The sequence below is a fragment of the Grampus griseus genome, assembly GCF_964374135.1.
Source record: "Grampus griseus genome assembly, chromosome: 5".
NCBI lineage: Eukaryota > Metazoa > Chordata > Mammalia > Artiodactyla > Delphinidae > Grampus > Grampus griseus.
Window position 1 is genome coordinate 30,114,947 of NC_138998.1, and position 24,417 is coordinate 30,139,363.

Genomic DNA, 24,417 nt, shown 5'->3' on the forward strand with positions numbered 1-24,417 from the left:
ATGTTATAGATGAAATGCTTGAAGCTTAAATAATTCAAGGTAACATAAGTATGAAAATCAGTTTTTCTTAAGTTTACAGTCATTTGGAATCCATAGACAATTTGTTAAAAGTAAAGTTTTATTTTTATCATATTAATAGATAACTGATAGATACTTTTTTTCTCTAGAATAAATATTAACAGGTTAAATGTGCTACATGGGGAAAATCAGTTGGTAAACACCGTTCTTTACTTACTGATACAGAAAGAATGGTTGTCTTTTATTGAGATCACTGATCAAATTGATTTCTTGAAGGTTTTCTTATTTCTAAGTTATCGCTCACCATATTGACATAAGTTTATCAGATATTTACAGAGTACCTAAGTTATACTACGCACTGTTCCAAAGTATACAGATATTATCAAGACAGTCTCTGCCCCAGTATTAAGAGTAAGTTTAATTTTTAAAGAAGGCTTTATCGCAAAGAAAAAGAGGGAAATATACCACTAGTTTACTAAAGTTTACTAAAGTGCTCAGTGCCATGAAAGTAATAATAATAAAACTGGTTACAGTTTAATGACTAGTATGTGCCAAGCTGTGTGCTTTACATACATTAGCTCATTTAATATTGGTTTGACACTACTATCAGTCAGATGTGATTTTTATTCTGTAGTTCAGGAAACTGAGAATACAGGGCTTAGGTTCGTTTTTGGACATCATACAGTTTGTAAGTGCCAAATTCACGATTTAGATTCAGGCTTGTCTCAATCTGAAGTCTATATGTCTAACCAGAAGGTAGTGTTGGAATAACAAGGAGGGGCTTCTGATCCAACCTAGGCTGTGTGTTTCTGTGTATGTGTGAATGTGGGGATATTTGTAAGAAAATGCATCTCAGAGGAAGAAACTCTACCCTGGGACTGAGGTTGAGTAAGAGAAAATTAAGGAGGAGGAGAAAGGCCAAAGTTAACAGACTGTGTAAAAATTCCGGAAGACAAGAAAATACAGCACACTGTAGGACATAAAGAGAGTTTATGGCTGAATCCTAGAGCATAGAGACAGGTGAGGATTGGCAAGAGATTAGTTTATTTGAAGGAAAGTGAGTTTGTTAATTTTACAGTCTTAAAATGGGAAAGGCAAGCACTGAGTGATGTGCTTTACATGTGTTATCTTGTCTAAACTGTAATTGTCCTGTTAGATTGAGTTTTGATTTTAAAACAACTGGTAGTCTTAAAAATTTTTCCTTTTGTAATTCATTCCCATGGTTCAAAAAACCAAAAAAAAAAAAAAAGAGATATGTAAAGCAAAAAGCCTTTACCACTTCTTGCCTTCCTATCTATGTCCACAGAGTTAATTGCTCTTAACTACTTTGTTGTATATTCGTCTATCTATATAAATAGGAAATATATGCTCTTTCCGCACCCCCCCCAAAAAAAGATACTGGTGTATAGAGAGCTTTCTTGGTTTCCTTCCTTCCTTCCCTTCTCCCCTCCCCTCCCCTCCCCTCCCTTTTCCAGCATCGTAGCATTCATTTCTTTGTGTGTATGTACAACAATTTATTTAATTAGTCTTCTGTTAACAGACCATTGCATTATCTGTAGTCTTTTTCTGTTACAGTGAGTAGTTTTGTGTGTACCTTACTTGCTCCTGGTGGAAGAATGTCTGTAGATTAATATATTTGTAATTATATTAGATATTGCCAAATTTCCTGATATGGGAATTGTACCCATTTTTACTCCTATCATTAATATATGAAAATGTCTGTTTCTTCTTGGTCTTTTCAACAAAGCGTTTTTATCAAATTTTTGTATTGCTCTTAGGAATGATTTAAAAATATGTCAGTATGATTTTTTTAAATTGAGGTGAAATTCACTTAAACAATTAACAACCATTTTAAAGTGGGCAGTTCAGTAGTTTTTAGCACATTAACAGTGTTGTGCAACCACCTCTCTCTAGTATCAAAACTTCTTTTTATCACCCCAGAAGAATACCTAATATTCATTACGTAGTCATTCCTCATTCCCTTCTTCCCTGCAACCCTTGGCAACCACTGATCTGCTTTCTACTCCTATGGATTTGCCTGTTTTAGTCATTTTATATAAAAGGAATTGTCCAATATGTGACCTTTTGTTTTTGATGTCTTTCATTTAGCATAATGTCTTCAAGGTTTATCCAGGTAGTAGCATGTACTGATAATTTATTTCATTTTGTGTATATGTTACAATTTGTTTATCCATTCATCTGTCAATGGACATTGGGTGGTTTTCACTTTTTGGTTGCTGTGAATATTGCTGTGAACATTCGTGGACAGATATCTGCTTGAGTACTTATTTTTTAATTCTTCGGTGTAAATACCTAGGAGTGAAATTGCTGGATCATATGGTAATTCTATTTTAACTTTTTGAGGAACTGCCAAACTGTTTTCACAGCAGCGGCACCATTTTAAATTCCAGAAATGTATGAAGATTCTTATTTCTCCACATCCTCTAAAACACTTTTATTTTCTGATTTTTAAATTTTATTGACCTAGGGGTTATGAAGTGATTTCTTATTATGGTTTTGATTTGCATTTTCTTAATCACCAGTGATCTTGAGCATCTTTTCATGTACTTTTGGCAATTTGTATATCTTTCTTGAACAAATGTGTATTTGATCCTGTGCTTATTTTAAAATTAGATGGATTTTATTTTTATTGTGAGTTATTAGAGTTCTTTTTATATTCTGGATATTAAACCCTTATCAGATATACAACATGCAACTGTTAATAACTTGCAGCTATTGGCTTCCCGCTCTGTAGGTTGTCTCTTCACTTTCTTAAAGATATTCTTTGATGAACAAAAGTTTTAAACTTTTATGAAGTCCAACTTACCTATTTTTTCATTTTTTTACTCATGCTTGTGGTGTCAAATCTAAGAATCCATTGCAAATTCTAAGAGCCTGAATATTTATCTCTATGTTTTCTTCTAATAGTTTTATCATTTTAGATCTTATATGTAGGTCATTGATCCATGGTTAATTTTTGTATTTGGATGATTTAATTTGTATTTCTCTTACGAGTGTGGCTTAAGAGCCATTTCTGAATTTTCTGTTCTTATCCCTTGCCACTTCCTTTCAGCTATTTTCATAGTTCCTGAAAAAACATTTGACAAAATGGATTTTAAAACATTCTAATAAAACAGACATAGATGCATATTTTCTTAATATGTTTAAGAGAGAAAACTTACTGTCTCTCACATCAGTGCAGTATAGTAAAAATCTAAAATAGACCCAAGTACCTGTGAAACTGTAGTAAGCAGATATTAAAACATATGAAAGAAGAGAACTACAAAATACCGCTACACCAAGATACCATTTTTGCCTATCAGATTGATAAAAATTAAGTTATAACAACACTCTGTTTTTTAGGCTGTGAGGAAACAGGCACTATTACATTGTTTGTTGGAAATCAAATTGATACAATTCTCATGGAAAGAAATTTGACATTATCTACCAAAATTACATATGTTTTTATCTTTTGACCTAGCCATCCTGTTTCTGGAATTTGCCATGAAGATATACCTCCAGTTTTATGAAAACAAATTCATAGGGTTACTAAATACCATATTGTTTGTACTTGTAAAATACTGGGAACAACCTAAATGCTGAGATATACGACAATGATTGAATAAACTGTGGTACAACTTATACAATGGATTTTTTTGTCATTGCAAAAAATTATGAGGAAGATCTCTGTGGACAAATGCAAGGAGATTTTCAGGATACATTTTTTTAAGTGCAAAGTGCAAAAGAGTGTCTAAAAGTATTCGAGGTTTTTTTTAGAAGAAAGAAAGGGAAATAATAGAATATACACATGTATCTGGTCACTTGACCAAAAAGAAAAAAAAGACAAGATAGAATGATTGGCTACCCGTTGGGTGTGTGTGTATGTAAATGAAGTGGAAAGCTTAGAGGGAATTGAGGTAAAGGGATGTTACTTACTGGAATATACTTTTTGAATAATCTTGACTTTGGAGTTACCTTCATGTTTCACATACTCAGAAAGAAAAAAAAAATCAGTAAAGATGAAGGGAAAATCCTAAAACTGGATGCTGTCAGAACAGATGAACCATGCCATGCCATAGCATAAATAACATAACCACACTGACGAGTGTAAAAAGTATAAACTAAAGTAAATTTTTAACTCAGTGCTCGCACTGTAAAACTAGTGGGGGAAAGTGAAGAACACAGTATTTACCTCCTCAAATTGTCTCCTTACAAGATATCTATTATGGGTAAAATGGTATTGATACTTTACCTGTACAGACTTGGTAGACACTACCATAAACAAATGATGAAAGCGAACACTGCCAGTTATAGAACCAGTTAATAGCATGTACTTTGTGTTATGCACCTAGAAGAAGAACTCAACCTCACTTTTGTAGTATTCTTACCAAAAGTTCAGAGTCTAAACCTACTCATGAGGAAACGTTGGACGAGCTCAAATTGAGATATATTTTTCACAATATACTGTACTCTTTAGAAGTGTCAGTATCATGAAATACAAAGAAATGACTCAGAGAACTGTTCCATATTCGATACTAAAGGAACTGAATGCAGTGCATGATCTTAGATTTTTTTTGGTAAAAAGAACATTATTGAGACAAATACTGAAATCCGAAATCAGTTCTGTGGGTTAGAACATAATTGTTAATTTCATCGTTCTGATCATTGTACTGTAGTTGTGTAAGAGTTTTGTTTTTTGGGGGAAGTATACAGAGGAGTATTGATGAATAAAGGGATATGTAAAGAGTGAAAAGTAGAAAATGGAAGGAAAAAAAAGCCTTTTAACCCCAAAGCCAACATAATGCTCAAGGGAAACTAGTAGAGTCATTTTCACTGAAGTCAAACAAGGCAGGGATGTCCACTCTCACAACTCCTCTTTAATATTGGCAATATAAGCTGACACATTTGGATAATAAAATGAAGTATGATTACTATTTGGGAGTGATATTGAAAGTTTAGAAATTTCAAGAGAAACAGTTTGCAAAACTAATAAAGGCAATATAATAATTCTGAAAGAGGGAGATCAAAATGGCAGAATATGAGGATGCTGAGCTCCCTCCCCCCCCCCCCCCATGAACACCTCAGAAATACAGTACATGTGTGCCTACTGTCGTTGAAACAAAGCGTAGGCTGGGAGAAAGGCTTTTCTATAACCAAGACTAAAGAAAGATCCACATGGAGTTGGATAGGAAGGGAGGAGAAATGATCAGGTCTGGACTTGCACCCTAGTGAGGAGAGGATGTCAGAAGCTCGGGGATCCTCCTTGGGGAATGAGAGGTTTGAACCACATACTGGTCTAGAGCTGGCTCTGACCTGGCCTTACTTCTGAACAGGGCAAGTGTAGTCCAGGTCTGGATGGCTTCACAGGGGAATTCTACCAAACATATGAAGAATAGCTACTACCTATCCTTTTCAAACTTTTCCAAAAAATTGAAGAGGAGGGAACATCCCCAAATTCATTCTACGAGGCCACTATCACACAGATACCAAAACCAGACAAAGACTACAAAAGAAAAAAGAAGAAAAGAAATTACAGACCAATGTCTCTGATGAGTATAGCTGCAGAAAACCTCAAGAAAATATTAGTAAACCAAATTCAGCAATATATAAAAAGAACCATGCACCATGACCAAGTTGGGTTTAATATAGGGACACAAGGATGGTTCAACATTTGTAAAGCAATCAGTGTGATACGCCACATTCACAAAAAGAATAAAAATCACATAATCATTTCAGTTAACAAAATTCAACATTCAGTCGTGATAAAAACTCTCATTGAAGTTGGTATAGAGGAAACATGGCAACATAATAAAGTCTGTTTATGACAAACTCACAGCTAACATCATACTCAGTAGTGGAAACCTGAAAGCTTTTCTTCTAAAATCAGGAATAAGACAAGTATGCCCACTCTCACCACTTCTATTTAACATAGTATTGGAAGTCTTAGCCACAGCAATCAGAGAAGAAAAAGAAAGAAAGGAATCCAGATTTGAAGGGAAGAAATAAAACTGTCACTATTTGCAGATGATATGATACTATATATGGAAAACCCTGAAGTCTCCACCAAAATATTGTTAGAACTAATAAATGAATTTAGTAACATTACAGGATACAAGATTAATATACAGAAATTTGATGCTTTTCGAAACATTAGTAATGAACTGTCAGAGAAGACAAGAAAACAGTTCCATTTAAAATCTCATTGAAAAGAATAAAATACCTAGGAATAAACTTAACCAAGGAGGTGGAAAATCTATACTCATAAAACATTGTTGAAGGAAACTAAAGATGATACAAAAAACCAGATGTCCCATGTTCATAGATTGAAAGAATAAATATTGTTAAAATGTCCGTAATACTCAAAGCTATCTACAGATTTACTAGAATCCATATGAAAATACCCATGACGATTTTTACAGAACAAGAATAATTCTAAAAAGTATATGGAACCACAGAAGACCTTTAACTGCCAAAGCAATCTTGATTAAAAAGAGTAAAGCTGGAGGAATCTTGCTCCCTGATTTCAGACTATGCTACAAAGCTATGGTAATCAAAACAGTATGGTACTGGTACAAAAACAGACAGATAGATCACTGGAACAGAATAGAGACCAGAAAGAAACTGACCCACATGTGGTCAATTAATCTACAGCAAAGGAAGCAAGAGTATATAATAGGAAAAAGACAGTCTCTTCAAAAAGTAGTGATGGGAAAACTGGACACATACATGCAACAGAATCAAACTGGACTGCTTTCTCACACAATGTACAGAAACAAAATCAAAATGGATTAAACACTTAAATGTTAAGACCTGAAACCATAAAACTTCTGGAAGAAGTCACAGTCCTCTCTTTGACATCAGTCTTAGTAATATTTTTTTGGATGTTTCTCTTCAGGCAAGGGAAACAAAAGGAAAAATAAACAAATGGGACTACATCAAATTTAAAAGCTTTTTGCACAGCAAAGAAAACTGTCAACAAAATGAAAAGGATGCCTACTGAATAGGAGAAATATTTGCAAACAATATATTTGACAAGGGGTTAATATCCAAAATACATAAAGAACTCATAAAACTCAACATTGAAGAAACAAACAATCCAATTAAAATTGGACAGAGGACTGAGTAGGCATGTTTGCAAAGAAGACTTACAGATGGCCAACTGCCACATGAAAAGATGCTCAGCATCACTAATCATCATGGAAATGCCAATCAAAAGCACAGTGAGATATCACTGAACACCTGTCAGAATGGCTATCATTAAAAAGACCCACATCCGTGGGAATGTACTTTGGTGTAGCCATTGTGGAAAACTCTATGCAGGTTCTTCAAAAAAGTGAAAATAGAACTACCATATGACTTAGCAATTCTACTCCTGGGTATATGTCCAAAGAAAATGAAAACACTATTTTGAAAAGATATATGTACCCCAGTGTTCACAGCAGCATTATTTACAATGGCCAAGATATGGAAGCAACCTAAGTGTCCAATAATAGAGGAATGGATAAAGAAGATGTGGTATATATACACAGTGCAATATTACTGAGTCATAAAAAGGAATGAAATTTTGCCATTTGCAAGGACTTGGATGGAACCAGGATTTATTTTGTTTAGTGAAATCATTCAGGTGGAGACAGAAAACTGTTCTATGTTATCAATGATATATGGACTCTAAAAAATAAATGAATAAATATAACAAAACAAACTGACTCATAGAGAACAAACTCAAGTTTACTAGTTGGAAGAGGGGTGGGGGAGGGGCAAAATAGGGGTAGAAGGTTAGATACACAAACTACTATGTATAAAATAGGTAAGATGCAACAATATATTATACAGCACAGGGAGTATAGCTAATATTTTATAACTTAAAATCCATAAAAATATTAAACATGATGTTGTACACTTGAGAGGAATATAATATTGTAAACTACTGTACTTTAATAAAAGTGTCACAAAACAGTAATTTGGTAAGTTATTGAGATGGAGATACTATAGATAAATTAGTATGTTTGTTTTTTATTAGAATAGACAGTTAGAAGAGATAGAATAAAAGATCTTCTTTGTAAGGGGCTTCCCTGTGGCGCAGTGGTTAAGAATCTGCCTGCCAGTGCGGGGGACACGGTTTCGAGCCCTGGCCAGGAAGATCCCATATGCCGTGGAGCAACTAAGCCCGTGCACCACAACTGCTGAGCCTGCGCTCTAGAGCCCGTGAGCCACAACTACTGAGCCCACATGCCACAGTGACTCAAGCCCACGTGCCTGGAACCTGTGCTCCACAACAAAGAGCAGCCCCCTCTCGCTGTAACTAGAGAAAGCCTGTGCACAGCAATGAAAACCCAACACAGCCAAAAATAAATAAAATTAAATGTTTAAAAAAAAATCTTTTTAAGATAAAAATGTGGAAAATGTTTGAAATTATTTCAGATCTACACCTTACTTGATAATGTGCACCAAGATAAATTCCCAGTGCATCAGGAGTTTAAATATAAAAACAACAATAAATAGCAGAAACAAACTAAATTTTTTTAAGAAAGAACAAATAAATACCAGATAGAAAGAAATAATAAAAGCACTAGAAGAAAACATGGAATAAATTTTTTATTACCTTGGAGTGGTAATAAAATGTGACTCAAAATTAAGTGTAGGGGCTTCCCTGGTGGCGCAGTGGTTGAGAATCCGCCTGCCAATGCAGGGGACATGGGTTCGTGCCCCGGTCCGGGAAGATCCCACATGCCGTGGAGCGGCTGGGCTGCTGAGCCTGCGCGTCCGGAGCCTGTGCTCTGCAATGGGAGAGGCCACAACAGTGAGAGGCCCGCGTACCGCAAAAAAACAAAAACAAAAACAAAAACAAAAAAAAAATTAAGTGTAAGTCAAAATCTGTAAGTTATAAAAATGATTGATGGGTTAAACTACAGTTCAAACAATATTGGAAACATTTGCATGGTGGCACATTACAGGGAAAGTTCAGAAGGCGAAGGACACATGGGGAAATTTCTTTATATTATTTATTGAGATAAGATTTGCATTTTATAAGGACTCCTTGTGTTGCAAAGTAATTTCCAATATCCACATTGGTGTTCTTTCATATCAGCCCATTTTCCTCTAACACTACATAAGAATCAAGAACAAAAAGATGTTAAAAAATTTGGCTAAAGCGAGATGAGAACCAAGTAAGGGAGGAAAAAGTTACAAAACTTATTTTCCTACTTTTTGACTAGAAGGGACATCCCTCAAATGACACGACAGATTGGAACACCATGTTGTGAGTAGAGTTTCAGCAGCCCCTCTTCTATTTTGCTCTCTTATTACTATTTTCTCATCTCGATCCTTGAGTCTGGGGTATGGTATTGGTTTCCTGCGTTAGCTATTTTAAGTTGCATCAGCAGCCCTGGCTGTTTCCTTAACCTTGCTCATACATCTGTGTTCTCCTCATTAAAATCTCTTTATTTAAACCATCTGGAATGAATTCTTTTTACTTCTGGAACCCTTAGTTAAAATATACTACTGACTAAATCAGTGTGTGATAATAGGGTTTTTTCAGTGTCGAGTAGGAAAAGATCACAAAGGAGAAGTTCATTCAAACACTGTTCACTTACAGTTATGCATTTTTAAAGCTATGTAACTTCATAAATTTTCATAGAAATAAATTCTGAGGAAACTAAGAACACAATGATAATATTTATGATATTATGTATAACAAAATAAAGATATGTTATCTCTATATTCGAAGTATTATTGTTTAAAACACCACTGGTAAAGGCATACATATTTGGGTATATTCTAGCATCAGTATATAACAGATTTAAGAAATATATATCAGAGGTATTGATAAATAGTTTTCAGTGACAATGTGATTTTTTTAGTTATTAAGGATGTTTCTTAAGCTTATTATGGGTTAGAAATACCTTCTTAGTTGGTTATACTAAGTAATGGTTCTGTGTTGCAGTACTTGTTCCTAACAGTGGATTTCCAAATGCATGAGGGCTTTCTAGGAGGTTAGGATTGCTAGAGAATTGATCTCACTCAGGAACAGTGACGTCAAGAGTTTCCTGAATGTTGCATCTCATGGGCTGATTACTGTCTCAGTAATTTTTTCATGGTATCAATAGGCCAAAAAAAGCCCCTAAAAGTTTCTTTTCGAAGTAGTTAATTCCAAACAATTTAATTACGTCCTAACAACTTAGAATTATTAGTCAAAATGATAAACATAATTTTGGAAGAAAAATTAAAATTTCTATTCTTAAATAATCACAATTACTTATTAATGGATATAGGTACCTGTTGCCACTGTCCAACCACCCCAACCTTCATTGTTCATATCTGGGTGGGGGCGGGGCAGAAGTTGAGAACCATTGCTGTACATCAGTGGGGGATGAATTTACATCTTTATAAAATCCACTCTTCCAGTTCATGATCACTGTATATATTGCTCCCTTTATTTAGGTCTTTATTTTCATTCAACATTTTAGAGGATAGTTTTGTGTATGAGTGAAAAGGTGTTATATATGTGTTACCAAAATTTTTATTTCTGGACTTTAGGCATTTAAAAAATTCCTTATAAATAGTATCTTTTTTTTTCTTAAGTAGACTTAATTTTTTTTGTAAACCACAAACTCCTATAAAAAATACAGCGAAAATTACAAAGTTCCCATATACCCTTCTTTCCTCCCCACAGTTTCCCCTATTAACACCTTGTACATTTGTTAAAATTGATGAACCAATATTGATACATTATTATTAACTAAAGTTCATAGTTTAAATTAGGGTTTGTCGACTGAAAAAAATGCACAACCTAAAAGTTGAGAATTATGTTTTATTTTGAGGACTTGCTGAGGACTTAAGCTCAGGAGATAGCCTCTCAGATAGCTCTGAGGGACTGATTCGAAGAGGTAAGGGAGGAACCAGGGTATATAGGAGTTTTTGCAACAAAAACCAAGTAGTCAGAACATCAAAATATTACTGTTAAAGAAAAACTAGACATCTTAAGTTAATGAATTTAGCACATTTTATCTATGGGAAGATGCAAGAGTCTAGGCTCCTTGAAATCATTCCTTTGATATGCACCTTAACTGTCTTAGGCCAGTGTCCTGTTTTTTGTATATCTTGATTCCCCTCAGGGTGCACAGTGGGGAGCCATGGCAGCACCTCGTGGCTTGATGGCCATAACATCTATGTTTACTCATATTACAGGAGAATTTCTTAGTCTGCAGGTGCACTGTAAATTTCTGTGGGTTTGGACAAATGCATGAGGTATCTACTACTATGGTATTAATAGTTTCACTGTCCTAAAAATCCCTCCTATGCTCCTATTTATCCCTTGCCAACTCTACACCCCTCATCCCTGGCTAACACTGATCCTTTTAAAAAAAAATTTTATTTATTTATTTATTTGCACCAGGACTTAGTTGTGCAGGCGGGCTCCTTATTTGCGACTCACGGGCTCCTTAGTTGTGGCAGATGGGCTCCTTAGTTGCAGCTCCAGGGCTCCTTTAGTTGCAGCTCACTGGCTCCTTAGATGCAGCATGTGGGATCCTTAGTTGCGGCAGACGGGCTTCTTAGTTGCAGTTCACCAGCTCCTTAGTTGTGGCACGTGGCCTGCTTAGTTGTTGAATGCGGACTCTTAGTTGTGGCATGCACGTGGGATCTAGTTCCCTGACCAGAGATCGAACCCAGACCCCCTGCATTGGGAGCATGGAGTCTTAGCCACTGCGCCAGTGAAGTCCCTGATCTTTTAATGTTATATCTAATATGCATACTTGAAAGGAATTTAACTTGATTATGGTGTATTATGTATATATTTTTTTACATCTTTATTGGAGTAAAATTGCTTTGCAATGTTGTGTTAGTTTCTGTTGTACAACAAAGTGAATCAGCTATATGTATACATATATCCCTATATCCCCTCCCTCTGGAGCCTCCCTCCCACCCTCCCTATCCCACCCCACTAGGTCATCACAAAGCATCGAACTGATCTTCCTGTGCTATGCACCAGCTTCCCACTAGCCATCTGTTTTATATTTGGTAGTGTATATATGTCAGTGCTACTCTCTCACTTCATCCCAGCTTCCCCTTCCCCATTCGTGTCCTCAAGTCCATTCTCTATGTCTGTCTTTATTCCTGCCCTGCCACTAGGTTCATCAGTACTATTTTTTAAGATTCCATACATATACGTTAGCATATAGTATTTGTTTTTGTCTTTCTGACTTACTTCACTCTGTGTGACAGCCTCTAGATCCATCCACCTCACTACAAAATAACTCAGTTTCGTTCATTTTTATGGCTGAGTAATATTCCATTGTATATATGTGCCACATCTTCTTTATCCATTCATCTATCGTTGGACTTTTAGGTTGCTTCCATGACCTGGTTCTTGTAAATAGTGCTGCAGTGAACATTGGGGTACATGTCTCTTTTCGAATTACAGTTTTCTCAGGGTATCTGCCCAGTAGTGGGATTCCTGGGTCATATTGTAGTTCTATTTTTAGTTTTTTAAGGAACCTCCATACTATTCTCCATAGCGGCTGTATCAGTTTACATTCCCACCAACAGTGCAAAAGGGTTCCCTTTTCTCCACACCCTCTCCAGCATTTACTGTTTGTAGATTTTTTGTTGATGCCCATTCTGACAGGTATGAGGTGATACCTCATTGTGGTTTTGATTTGCATTTCTCTAATGATTAGTGATGCTGAGCATCTTTTCATGTGTTTTTTGGCAATCTGTATGTCTTCTTTGGCAAAATGCCTGTTGAGGTCTTCCACCCATTTTTAGATTGGGTTGTTTGCTTTTTTTTATATTGAGTTCCATGAGCTGCTTGTAAATTTTGGAGACTAATCCTTTGTCAGTTGCTTCGTTTGCAAATTTTTTCTCCCATTCTGAGGGTTGTCTTTTCGTCTTGCTAATGGTTTCCTTTGCTGTGCAAAAGCTTTTAAATTTCATTAGGTCCCATTTGTTTATTTTTGTTTTTATTTCCATTACTCTAGGAGGTGGGGCGAACAGGATCTTGGCTGTGAGTTATGTCATAGAGTGTTCTATGTTTTCTTCTAAGTGTTTTATAGTGTCTGGCCTTACATTTAAGTCTTTAATATACTTTGAGTTTATTTTTGTGTATGGTGTTAGGTAGTGTTCTAATTTCATTGTTTTACATGTAGCTGTCCAGTTTTCTCAGCACTGCTTATTGAAGGGACTGTCTTTTCTCCATTGTATATTCTTGCATCCTAAGTCAAAGATAAGGTGACCATAGGTACATGGGTTTATCTCTGGGCTTTCTATCCTGTTCCATTGAGCTGTATTTCTGTTTTTGTGCCAGTACCATGCTGTCTTGATTACTGTAGCTTTGTAGTATAGTCTGAAGTCAAGGAGCATGATTCCTCCAGCTCCTTTTTTGTTTCTCAAGATTGCTTTGGCTCTTCGAGGTCTTTTGTGTTTCCATACAAATTGTAAAATTTTTTGTTCTAGTTCTGTGAAAAATGCCATTGGCAATTTGATAGGGATTGCATTGAATCAGTAGATTGCTTTGGGTAGTATAGTCATTTTCACAATGTTGATTCTTCCAATCCAAGAACATGGTGTATCTCTCCATCTGTTTGTATTCTTTTTGATTTCTTTTATGAGTGTCTTACAGTTTTCTGTGTACAGGTCTTTTGTCTCCTTAGGTAGTTTTATTTCTAGGTATTTTATTCTTTTTGTTGCAGTGATAAATGGGAGTGTTTCCTTAATTTCTCCTTCTGATTTTTTTGTTGTTAGTGTATAGGAATGCAAGAGATTTCTGTGCATTAATTTTGTATCCTGCTACTTTACAAATTCATTGATTAGCTCTAGTAGTTTTCTGGTGGCATTGGTAGGATTTTCTATGTATAGTATTGTGTCATCTGCCATCAGTGACAGTTTTACTTCTTCTTTTCCAATTTATATTCCTTTTATTTCTTTTCTTCCTTGATCGCTGTGGCTAAAACTTCCAGAACTATGTTGAATAATAGTGGTTGAGAGTGGGCACCCTTGTTTTGTTCCTGATCTTAGAGGAAATGCTTTCAGTTTATCACCATTGGGAATGATGTTGCCTGTGGGTTTGTCATATTGGCTTTTATTATGTTGAGGTAGACTTCCTCTGTGCCCACTTTTCTGGAGAGTTTTTATCACAAATGGGTGTTGAATTTTGTTAGAAGCTTTTTCTGCCTCTGTTGGGATGATCATATGGTTTTTATTCTTCAGTTTGCTATTATAGTGTATCACATTGATTCATATGCATTTATTGAAGAATCCTTGCATTCCTGAGATAAACCCCACTTGATCATGGTGTATGATCCTTTTAATGTGTTGTTGGATTCTGTTTGCTAGTATTTTGTTGAGGTTTTTTACATCTATGTTCATCAGTGATATTGACCTGTAATTTTCTTTTTTTGTGAGATCTTTTTCTGGTTTTGGTATCAGGGTTATGGTGGCCTCGTAGAATGAGTTTGGGAGTGTTCCTCCCTCTGCTATATTTTGGAAGAGTTTGAGAAGGATGGGTGTTAATTCTTCTCTAAACGTTTGATAGAACTCACCTGTGAAGTCATTCTGGCCCTGGGCTTTTGTTTGTTGGAAGATTTTTAATCACAGTTTCAATTTCATTATTTGTCATGGGTATGTTCATATTTTCTATTTCTTCCTGGGTCAGTCTTCGAAAGTTATACTTTTCTAAGAATTTGTCTGTTTCTTCCAGGTTGCCCATATTACTGACATATAGTTGCTTGTAGTATTCTCTCATGATCCTTTGTATTTCTGTGGTGTCAGTTGTTACTTCTCCTGTTTCATTTCTAATTATGTTGATTTGAGTCTTCCTTTTTTTCCTGATGAGTCTGGCTAATGGTTTATCAATTCTGTTTATCTTGTCAGAAAACCAGCTTTTAGTTTTATTGATCTTTGCTGTTGTTTCCCTCGTTTCTTTTTCATTTATTTCAGATCTGATCTTTATGACTTCTGCTAACTTTTGGTGTTTTTTGTTCCTCTTTTTCTAATTGCTTTATTTGTATGGTTAGGTTGTTTATTTGAGATTTTTCTTGTTTCTTGAGGTGGGATCGTATTGCTATAAACTTCCCTCTTAGAACTGCTTTTGTGCATCCCGTAGGTTTTGGGTGGTCCTGTTTTCATTGCCATTTGTTATCAGGTAATATTTTGGTTTCCTCTTTGGTTTCTTTAGTGATCTCTTGGTTATTTAGTAGCATATTGTTTAGTCTCCAGTCATGGTGTATTATATTTTTGAAGTTATTTCTAGCTTTGCTTTGCTAATATCTTGTTCAGAATCTTTTACATTTGTATTCATCAATTAGATTGGCCTGCTATTTTCCCTTTTTATTCATTCCTTTTCAGGTTATATTATCAAGGCTTTGCTAACTACACAAAGTGAATTATATGGAATATCTTCTTTTTCTGTTTTCTGGAAAACTAAATGAATTGTTTACAGACATTTGATAGAATTCACTATTGAAACTATATGGGCCTGAAATTTTTTTGTTGGAAGACTTTATTGATTCAATTTCTTTAACTGATTTAGCACTCTTCAGGTGTTTTATTATTTTGACAAGTTATATTTTTCTAGAAAATTGCCCATTTCATCTAAATTTTCAAATTTTTTAAATAAAGTTGTTTGTAATATTCCCTTATATATATATATATATTTTTAATTTATTTATTTTTGGCTGCATTGGGTCTTCATTGCTGCCCGTGGGCTCTCTCTAGTTGCGGTGAGCGGAGGCCACTCCTCGCCGCGGTGCACAGGCCTCTCACCGCAGTGGCCTCTCCCGCCGCGGAGCACGGGCTCCAGGCTCACGGGCCTCAGCAGTTGTGGCTCACGGGCTTAGCCGCTCCGCAGCACATGGGACCCTCCCGGCCCAGGGCTCAAACCCGTGTCCCCTGCATTGGCAGGCAGACTCCCAACCACTGCGCCACCAGGGAAGCCCCTCCCTTATATTTTTAATGTTTATATCTTCTTGTGATGTTTACTTTCACTAGTTTAATTTCAAATGTATTTTAATTTTCTTTTTCTTTGACTCATAGATTACTTAAAAGCATATTTCTTAATTTTCAAACATGAGATCTTCTGGTTAACGTTTGTTATTGCTTGCTTCTTGGCTTAATTGACTCGAGACCAGAGAAAATGTTCTGTATGATTTCAGTCCTTTCTTATTTGTGTAGTGTTGTTTTAAAGTTTTATGGTCAGTTTTTGCAAATATTCCATGTGTACTTGACATTAATGTGTATTATGTATTTTCTAGGTACAGTTGTGTCCATTAGGTTAAGGTTGTTCAATAATAGTGTTAAAGTATTTTATACTTACTGTTCGCTTTTCTCGAAATCTCTGAGAGAGATATATATAAAATCCCACATCATGATTGTAGATTTATATATTTGTCCTTGAAGGCCTCCCCACTCCCTCACTCTCCCCTCCAGATCCTCTCCTTCACACATCCTCATTATGTTTTTAGGCTCATACAAATATTGAAATAATTCTTATAACTCAAATATTTTATATTTATGTTCTTGTTTATCTCTGGCAGTGCCTTTTTCTAAAAGTCTATTTATTTAAATTTTAATGAAGCCCACTACCTGTTACGGTTTTCTGGTCCAACCTTTTCTGCCTTTCTGATTTCATTATTTCTGTGTATCTTTACCTCTTAGATACCTTTTGTAAACAACATGAACCTGAATTGTATGTTTTTATTCAGTCTAAAAACTGTTCTTTTTTGGGTTTTTTTTTGTGGTATGCGGGCCTCTCCCGTTGCGGAGCACAGGCTCCAGACGCGCAGGCTCAGCAGTCATGGCTCATGGGCCCAGCCACTCCATGGATGTGGGATCTTCCCGGATCGGGGCACGAACCTGCGTCCCCTGCATCAGCAGGCAGACTCTCAACCACTGCGCCACCTGGGAAGCCCTGTTTTTTTTTTTTAACGGTATCACTTAATCCTTTTTTTACATTTAATATAATCACTGGATATTTGGTTTATTTCTTTATTTTTCTCTTCTTTGTTGCCTTTAGGTCTTTAGATATAAAAGAATTCCTTTTTTATCCTCTACTACATTGGACAATTTTATGTTCTTCACATTCACTTAAATGGTTACCCTAAAAATTATAGAAGTAATACTTAACATATGCAAATCTAAAGGTAATTACCACCTTTATCCATTTCCCAGACAGTAGAAGCACCTAGAATATCATAATTCTTTGATAAGAAAGGATTACTTTCTTTCTTGTGTTGTAACTTAAATGTTAGTTTTCCGATTATAATTATTTTTTTTAAGAATTATTATTTATTTTGCTTTATGCATGTTCATGCGACTTCATATGTTTTTAATTTTTTCTTCATTTCATATGTATCTGGGATCACTTCTGCCTGATGGGCACCATTTAGAAATTCCTTTGAAGTTCTGTTGGAGATTTTGTAGACTCTGTTGAATTTTGTCTGATACGTGTTTAAGTTGTCTTAATTTTTTAAAATACATTTTGATGGGTATATAATTTAATATTAAAAATTATTTCCTTTCAACACATTGAAGACTTTCACTGTCTTCTGGATTGTATTGTTGTTGAGAACTTGGAATAATCATTTTTCTCTTTTTTAATATTTGTTTTTCCCAAAGTTTAAGATTTCTTTTTGTTTTTGGTATTCTGCAGTTTTAACTATATTATGTTCTAGGTATAGAATGTGTTTCTTTTGTTTGCTGATTTTCATCAGTTATCTCTTTAAATATTGCTTGTTCTCATTTTATTTCACTTCTTCCCTAGTAACTGTTTGACCTTTGCATACTGTCTTCTTTTTACATTTCTGTATTTTAAAATTTCTGTGCTGATTTCTGCGTATTTTTTCCCATCTTCCACTTCAGTTTACTCTTTTTTCATCTTTGCCAATCTATTTTAGTTACTCTGTTGCCCGTTTGTAGAAATTATAGCTACTTTGTTCTTTTTAAAGAAAAAGAAGTTCATGGAATTGTTCTCCATGTATATTCAGTCTTGTATTTTCCTTATTTAACAAATAAATTTTTTTATTTTATAATTTGTATCTGATAATTCCAATATTTAAGTATAATTCTAACTTATATCTGTATTTCATAATATTACTGAACCCAGGTTTGGCTGCTCACTGCTCATAAGCAAATAATTTGAGAGACAGGTGTCAATAGAAAGGAAAGGTGCTTTAATCTGAAAAGCTGGCAATCTGAGGTGATGGTGGACTCGTCTCCAGAGACCAACTCCAAAGATTCTGCTCAGCCGTGACAGTCTTTAAAGGGATACATGGAGGCAGAAGAATCTCAGCGAATCTTTGAGGCAGGAGGTTGGGTTCTGTATCATTCACCATTAAGTGCAGGCTGGCTGACTCTTTCTTCAGATGTTATCTTGCCTGCATCGTCTGCCTGCAGTATTCCTTAGGGGGCTATTTGGGATAGAGAGCTAATCATTCTTTAACTATTTAATTCTTTATTCTTACTACTTTTTATCTAGGAAAAGAATCAACAGGTTAGAAAAGGCATAACGTGCATTCAGGAGAGTGTAAGTCAGGAGTTTGTTTCAGTTGCTTAGTGATCTCATTCCTATAATTAGGTTTTTAAGGTTAGAGGGGGCAGAAATGGTTAAACAGGAAAGGGGCAAAACAGCTGCTTTCAATAATTCTAATATTTAAGTCTTAATTCTAATATTTCAGTCTATTTCTGTGGTGTTTTTTTGCTTCTCATTTTGTGTATTGCTCTTCTTCTTGATATGTTTAGTTACTTTTAATTTCAAACTCCATATTTTCTCTCAAATTTATTTGAGGCCTAGGGTAAAGGTACAATCCACTAGTGAGGATTTATCATTTACTTGACAGATGCCCAGGAATACTACCAGTCTAGGACCATTTGCAACTAAGTACACTTTGCAGTTTCCTGATTCAGATTATGTGAATTCAGGATATTTGTGAGAGCACCAGTTTTTGATTACTAACTCCCAGGTACATTTACCTCCTTGTACTTAGTATGAAGAAAACAAACAAACACAAGAAAAATCTTTCTTTGTACTCCCCAGAGTGTTAGATTTACTGCTAATTTAACCTTAATCTAGAGGTGAAATTCTTTGAGCCCCCACTTCATGAAAGAGTTGTTTCTTCTGACCCTTCACCTCAGAATTCCCAGTTTGTGCTTTGTAGGCTCAGTGTTATCAGAGAAAGGTGCTTCTTCTGTATTTCAGGTTTCTACTTTTAGTTATTTATCCTAGTAATTTCGTACAACTTCATAAGGTTTCAGATGCTTTTCAGATGTTTTACATATTTTAGTTAGCATTTCACAAAGAGGATTTATATTATTAATATTGTTTACAGTGTCACATAATCAGAACCTTTATATATCAATTTAAAGTGATTTCTTTCTTTGGATAATGATAAGTTCATATGTGTATGTGCGTGTGTATAAATGTAACATGTAATTTTGATACTTTAACACTTGCATTTCACATTTTGCATATTTATCTTTTATATTGTTGTAAAGTAATTTCTACTTTTGTGGACTTTGAAATCTCTAAGGACTAATGAAAAATCTTAATTTTTTATTACTCATGTTTTTGGAAGAGCTTTTGAATATAGATGTATACAGGTACTATTTTGGGTAGAGTGCATTGAAAACCACAGATAATTCTGACAGATTTATCGTTTATGAGAAACTGTTGGATGTCCAGAGCACAGGATAAAAATTATTAAAATACGGAGAGAATGGAAAATGAAATATTTTGGTATATATTTATCTTTCTTTTTCCAGTGGGTTCCTGGAGATAGGTATCAAATTTGTATACCAGAAATTATTCTTTTAAAATATTACAGAAATCACACAAATATAGTCAGCTGATTTCTTTAAAACATATATAACGATGCAAAGGCAATTAAATGAAGAAATATCTTTTCAACAAATGGTGCTGGAACAATTGGATGTTTATATGGAAAAAAATGAACTTAAACACAGAGTCCTTTACACTAAAAGTGACTCAAAATATATCCTGTAAAATACAAAACTGTAAACTTCTAAAAGAAAACATAGAAGAAAGTCCACACGATCTTGGGTTTAGTGATGAGGTTTTTAGATATAACCACCAAGAACATGATCCATGAAAGAAAAATTTGGCAGGTTGGACTTTATTAAAAGTAAAATTTTTTTCTGATGCAAAAGATAATGGGAAGAAACTCAAAAGACAAGTCACAGAGTGGGAGGAAATATTTGCAAAACACATATATGATAAATGATTTGTATCCAAAATATACAGAGACCTCTTAAAAAACCAACAGTAACAAAATAAACAGTTCTTTAAAAAAGTGGGTAAAAGATCTGAACAGACATCTCACCAAAGAAAATATACAGATGGCAAATGAACATAAGAAAAGACACTCAACATCAGTTGTCATTAGGGCAGTGCAAATTAAAGTATCACTATACAAGAAAGGCTAAGTTCAAAAAAAACTGATAAAACCAAATACTGCCAAGAATGTGAAGCAACAGGAATTCATTATTGGTGGGAATACAAAATGGTATAGCCACTTTGGAAGACAGTCTAAGATTTTCTTACAAAACTAAACACAGCCTTCCAGCAATCATGCTCTTAGGTATTTTCCCAACTGATTTGAAACTTATGTCCATACAAACACCTTAATGTCAGTGTTTATAGTAATTATAATTGCTAAAAGACTGGAAACGATGAAGATGTCCTTCAGTAGATGAAATGGATAAACTGTAGTACATCCGTAAAAGGAATACTACTTGATGTACTTGACGATAAGAAGGAAATGAGTTCTCAAGCCATGCAGAAACATAATGAAATCTTAATGGGCATTGCCGAGTGAAAGAAGCCAGTCTGAAAAGGCTACATGCTGCATAATTCCAGTTTATGTGACATTTTGGAAAAGGCAAACTATGGAGATGGTAAACAGATCAGTGCCAGGATTTCGGGGAAGGGTGCGTGTTGAGTAGGGGAATTAGGTTGATGAAACTATTCTGTATTGTACTGTAATGGTGGATACGTGATATTATACATTTTTCAAAACCCGTAGAACTTTATAGCACAAAGAATAAAAATCAGTGCCTGCAAATTAAAAAAAAATTACTTATTAGGTCATCCCAGGATGAATGCAGACTATGACAGAAGGATCTAACTGTATTAAAAATACATGAAATAACCTCACTGAAGGGGTTTGGGGAAAAGGTGTTGTCCTAAGTAACTAAAGAAATGAGTGGAGATTCATGACTAATGACAAAAGGAACTGTATATGATAAACAAGAAGGACTTCCTGTATAGCACAGGGAACTATAGTCACTGGCTTGCAATAAACTATAGTGGAAAAGAATTGAGAAAAAAGAATATAGACATATACATACATATGTATAACTGAAATCACTTCAGTGTACACCTGAAAGTATCACAGTATTGTAAATTAATGATACTTCAATTAAAAAAGTAAGCGTATGTAAGCACTGTACTCTAAATGGCAAAGTTGTTTCCCATGTGGGTATGGGTTACCAATTCTGAGGTCACTATACATGTATACTCAGGTTGGAATATTAAGTAAATAGATGGTTAATGGTGGGAACCGGATTTTTCACTGTTGGAGGAGGAGATTTTATGGATAAGCAAGGGGAGGACGCTAGAATAATCCATTTGGTAATGCTGTTGAAGGCATTAGTATAACTCATATATAGCTAAGTGTATATATGTTCTTTCAGCTAAGAGGGCCTAAGGGAAATGACATCCCACTAGTAATGAGCCGGTACCAACGAATCATCTAGAACCAAATCTCGGTTTTTAATTCCATTCTCCATTAAAATAAACTGGGGCTCCTTAAAGAAATGTTAGATTCTAGGACTGGGACAGGAAATATGTAAGGTAAGCCTGGTACATTTCATAGTGTCAGAAAGTAAACAAGTGCTCAAAGAAAACAAAACTATGATGAGGATATGTCAGAAGGACATATTAGCCAACTGTGAAAAAGCCCTCAACACCAAACCTGGAACAGTTTGAGCAATAAAATAAATATCATAGAATTGGATTATAACTCAAACTATAAAATGTTCATGAGTCCATGCTGATAATGATTGACTAATGAAACAAACAGGTGTGAATAAACAAATATTCTTCATAGAAGAATTTAAAATAATGTAGTTACTTACATAAACCTCAAGGAAATGGAGCATAATTCCCCACCCCCTTAATGTGGGCTGTACATAGTGACTTTCTCCCAAAGAGTATGGTATGAAAAAAGGAAAAATGTGTAACTTTTACAGTAGAAAAACCTGACAGATACTACCTCAGCTAGATGATCATGATTTGTTAATCAGTATTGTTTGGTCATGTTGATAGCATGTACACTAGTTTTGATGTGATGAGTATGACACATTATCTCTTTGTTCTTCCTCTCAAAAACCCATAAACCAAATCTAACCGTGAGGAAAACATCAGACAAACCCAAAGTAAAAGATACTTCATAAAATATCTGACCATTGCTCCTTAAAAGCATCAAAATCTCAAAAGTCTGAGAAAATGTCACGATGTAGAGGAGCCTAAGTAGATATGACAGCTACCATCTTTTGTGGTATTCTGGAGAAGATCCTGGAACACGAAAGGGATATTAGGTAAAAACTAAAAAAATCTGAATAAAGTATGAGTTTAGTTAATAATAATGTTATCACGGTAGGTGGAGGGGGAATCTGAGGAAGCTGATGAAAAGGAACAAATTTTGAGTTATAAATAAGTGCTAGCAATGTAGTGTACAACATGATCAATATACTTAACGCTGCTGTGTGATACATAGGAAAGTTGTTAAGAGAGTAGATCCTAAGAGTTCTCATCATAAGGAGAATTGTTTTTTCTTTTTTTTGTATCTATATGAGATGATGGATGTTAACTAAACCTATTGTAATCATTTCACAATATATATATGTCAAACCATCACGCTCTATACCTTAAACTTATATACAGTGATGTATGTCAATTATTTCTTAATAAAATAATAATCTTATCATTAATGAGAAAATAATGTTATCAATATTGGCTCATTAGTTGTTTCAGATGTACCATACTAATGTCGGATATTAACAATAGTAGAAACGGGTTGAGGTGTAAAAGGGAACCTCTGTACTATGTTTGTAACTTTACTGTCAGCCTAAAACTATTCTGAAATAAAAAGTATATTTTAAAAAAATACTGGGGAGGGCTTCCCTGGTGGTGCAGTGGTTGAGTCCGCCTGCCGATGCAGGGGACACAGGTTCGTGCCCCGGTCCGGGAAGATCCCGCATGCTGCGGAGCGGCTGGGCCCGTGAGCCATGGCCGCTGAGCCTGCGCGTCCGGAGCCTGTGCTCCGTAACAGGAGAGGCCACAAAAGTGAGAGGCCCGCGTACAGCAAAATAATAATAATAATAAAAAATACTGGGGAATTTAGTTTAAGAAAAATTCTTTGAGACCCTTTTATTAAGACCAGTTAGTTTTTTTTTTCTCTTTGATCACGTACATAAAAGATAAAATAGAAAAAAAGACATTTTAGACAAAGATGGGTTGAGAAAGTCTTAGTGGCACATAAAAAAATTATAAGAGGATTTCACAAAACTAAGCTTGAGATTATTTAGGATCTTCTGTTGACACAGCTTTGCAAAACAGGTTAAAGAAACAGGACTTGGTCATTTACATGCAGTTTGATAAGAAACTGCCAAATAATCCTAAATAATCTCAAATATTTAAATCCTAAATTATCTTACATATATTATGTAACTGGAGTGAAATGTATCATGTTGTCTGTAAACAGGATGCTTGATAAATAAAAATTTTCACCAAGTAATTTATGGGTTCCTGTAACATAATGGGTAAGTTCCCTTGTGCTTTTTTCTTTGCCATTTAGGGATGAAACCTGGTTCTCCTTAAACGATACCATTTCGCTCATGGCCTGATTTATTAGGATGGGAAAGAGTTCAGCCTTTTCTTCTCCCCATTTCCAAGTCCAGTCTTTGCTTTTCCATATCATGCTCTGAAGGATGAATCTTCTCCAGAGCTATAATTTACTGTCGCAATTTTATTTCTCCCTTTATTTCCCTAAGATTAAAAATCTTTGGTTGCTATTTTTCCTATAATGTGTAATTTTTACCTTTTGGGGTTCTCAAATGCCTTTAATAATGTCCTGAAAATGTGGGGCCTTTCTCCACAAAAGTACACAAACCCAAATTTTCATACAGTTTGAGAAAGTTTGTAGATACTTAGGAATCCATGTGCCACAGATTAAGAAACCCTGAATTATATTAACAACAGTAAGAGAGCCTGAAGTAGCAGGCAGGCATTTTAAAAAACAAGTTCATTTTCCTTACTGTCCTTTCCTCTAATTCTTGTCTGTGTTAACAGCTTTAGCACTGAAGATGAGGTTTTTATAATATTGATGA

General features: G+C 35.0%; 1 protein-coding gene across 2 annotated transcripts in view; it reads left to right on the forward strand.

Annotated features, from left to right (window-relative positions):
- The window catches only part of STAG1 (STAG1 cohesin complex component), a gene marked incomplete at its 3' end in the record, with an annotated part of 421,944 nt that overhangs the window by 178,874 nt on the left and 218,653 nt on the right, over window positions 1-24,417 (forward strand). The window lies entirely within an intron of this gene.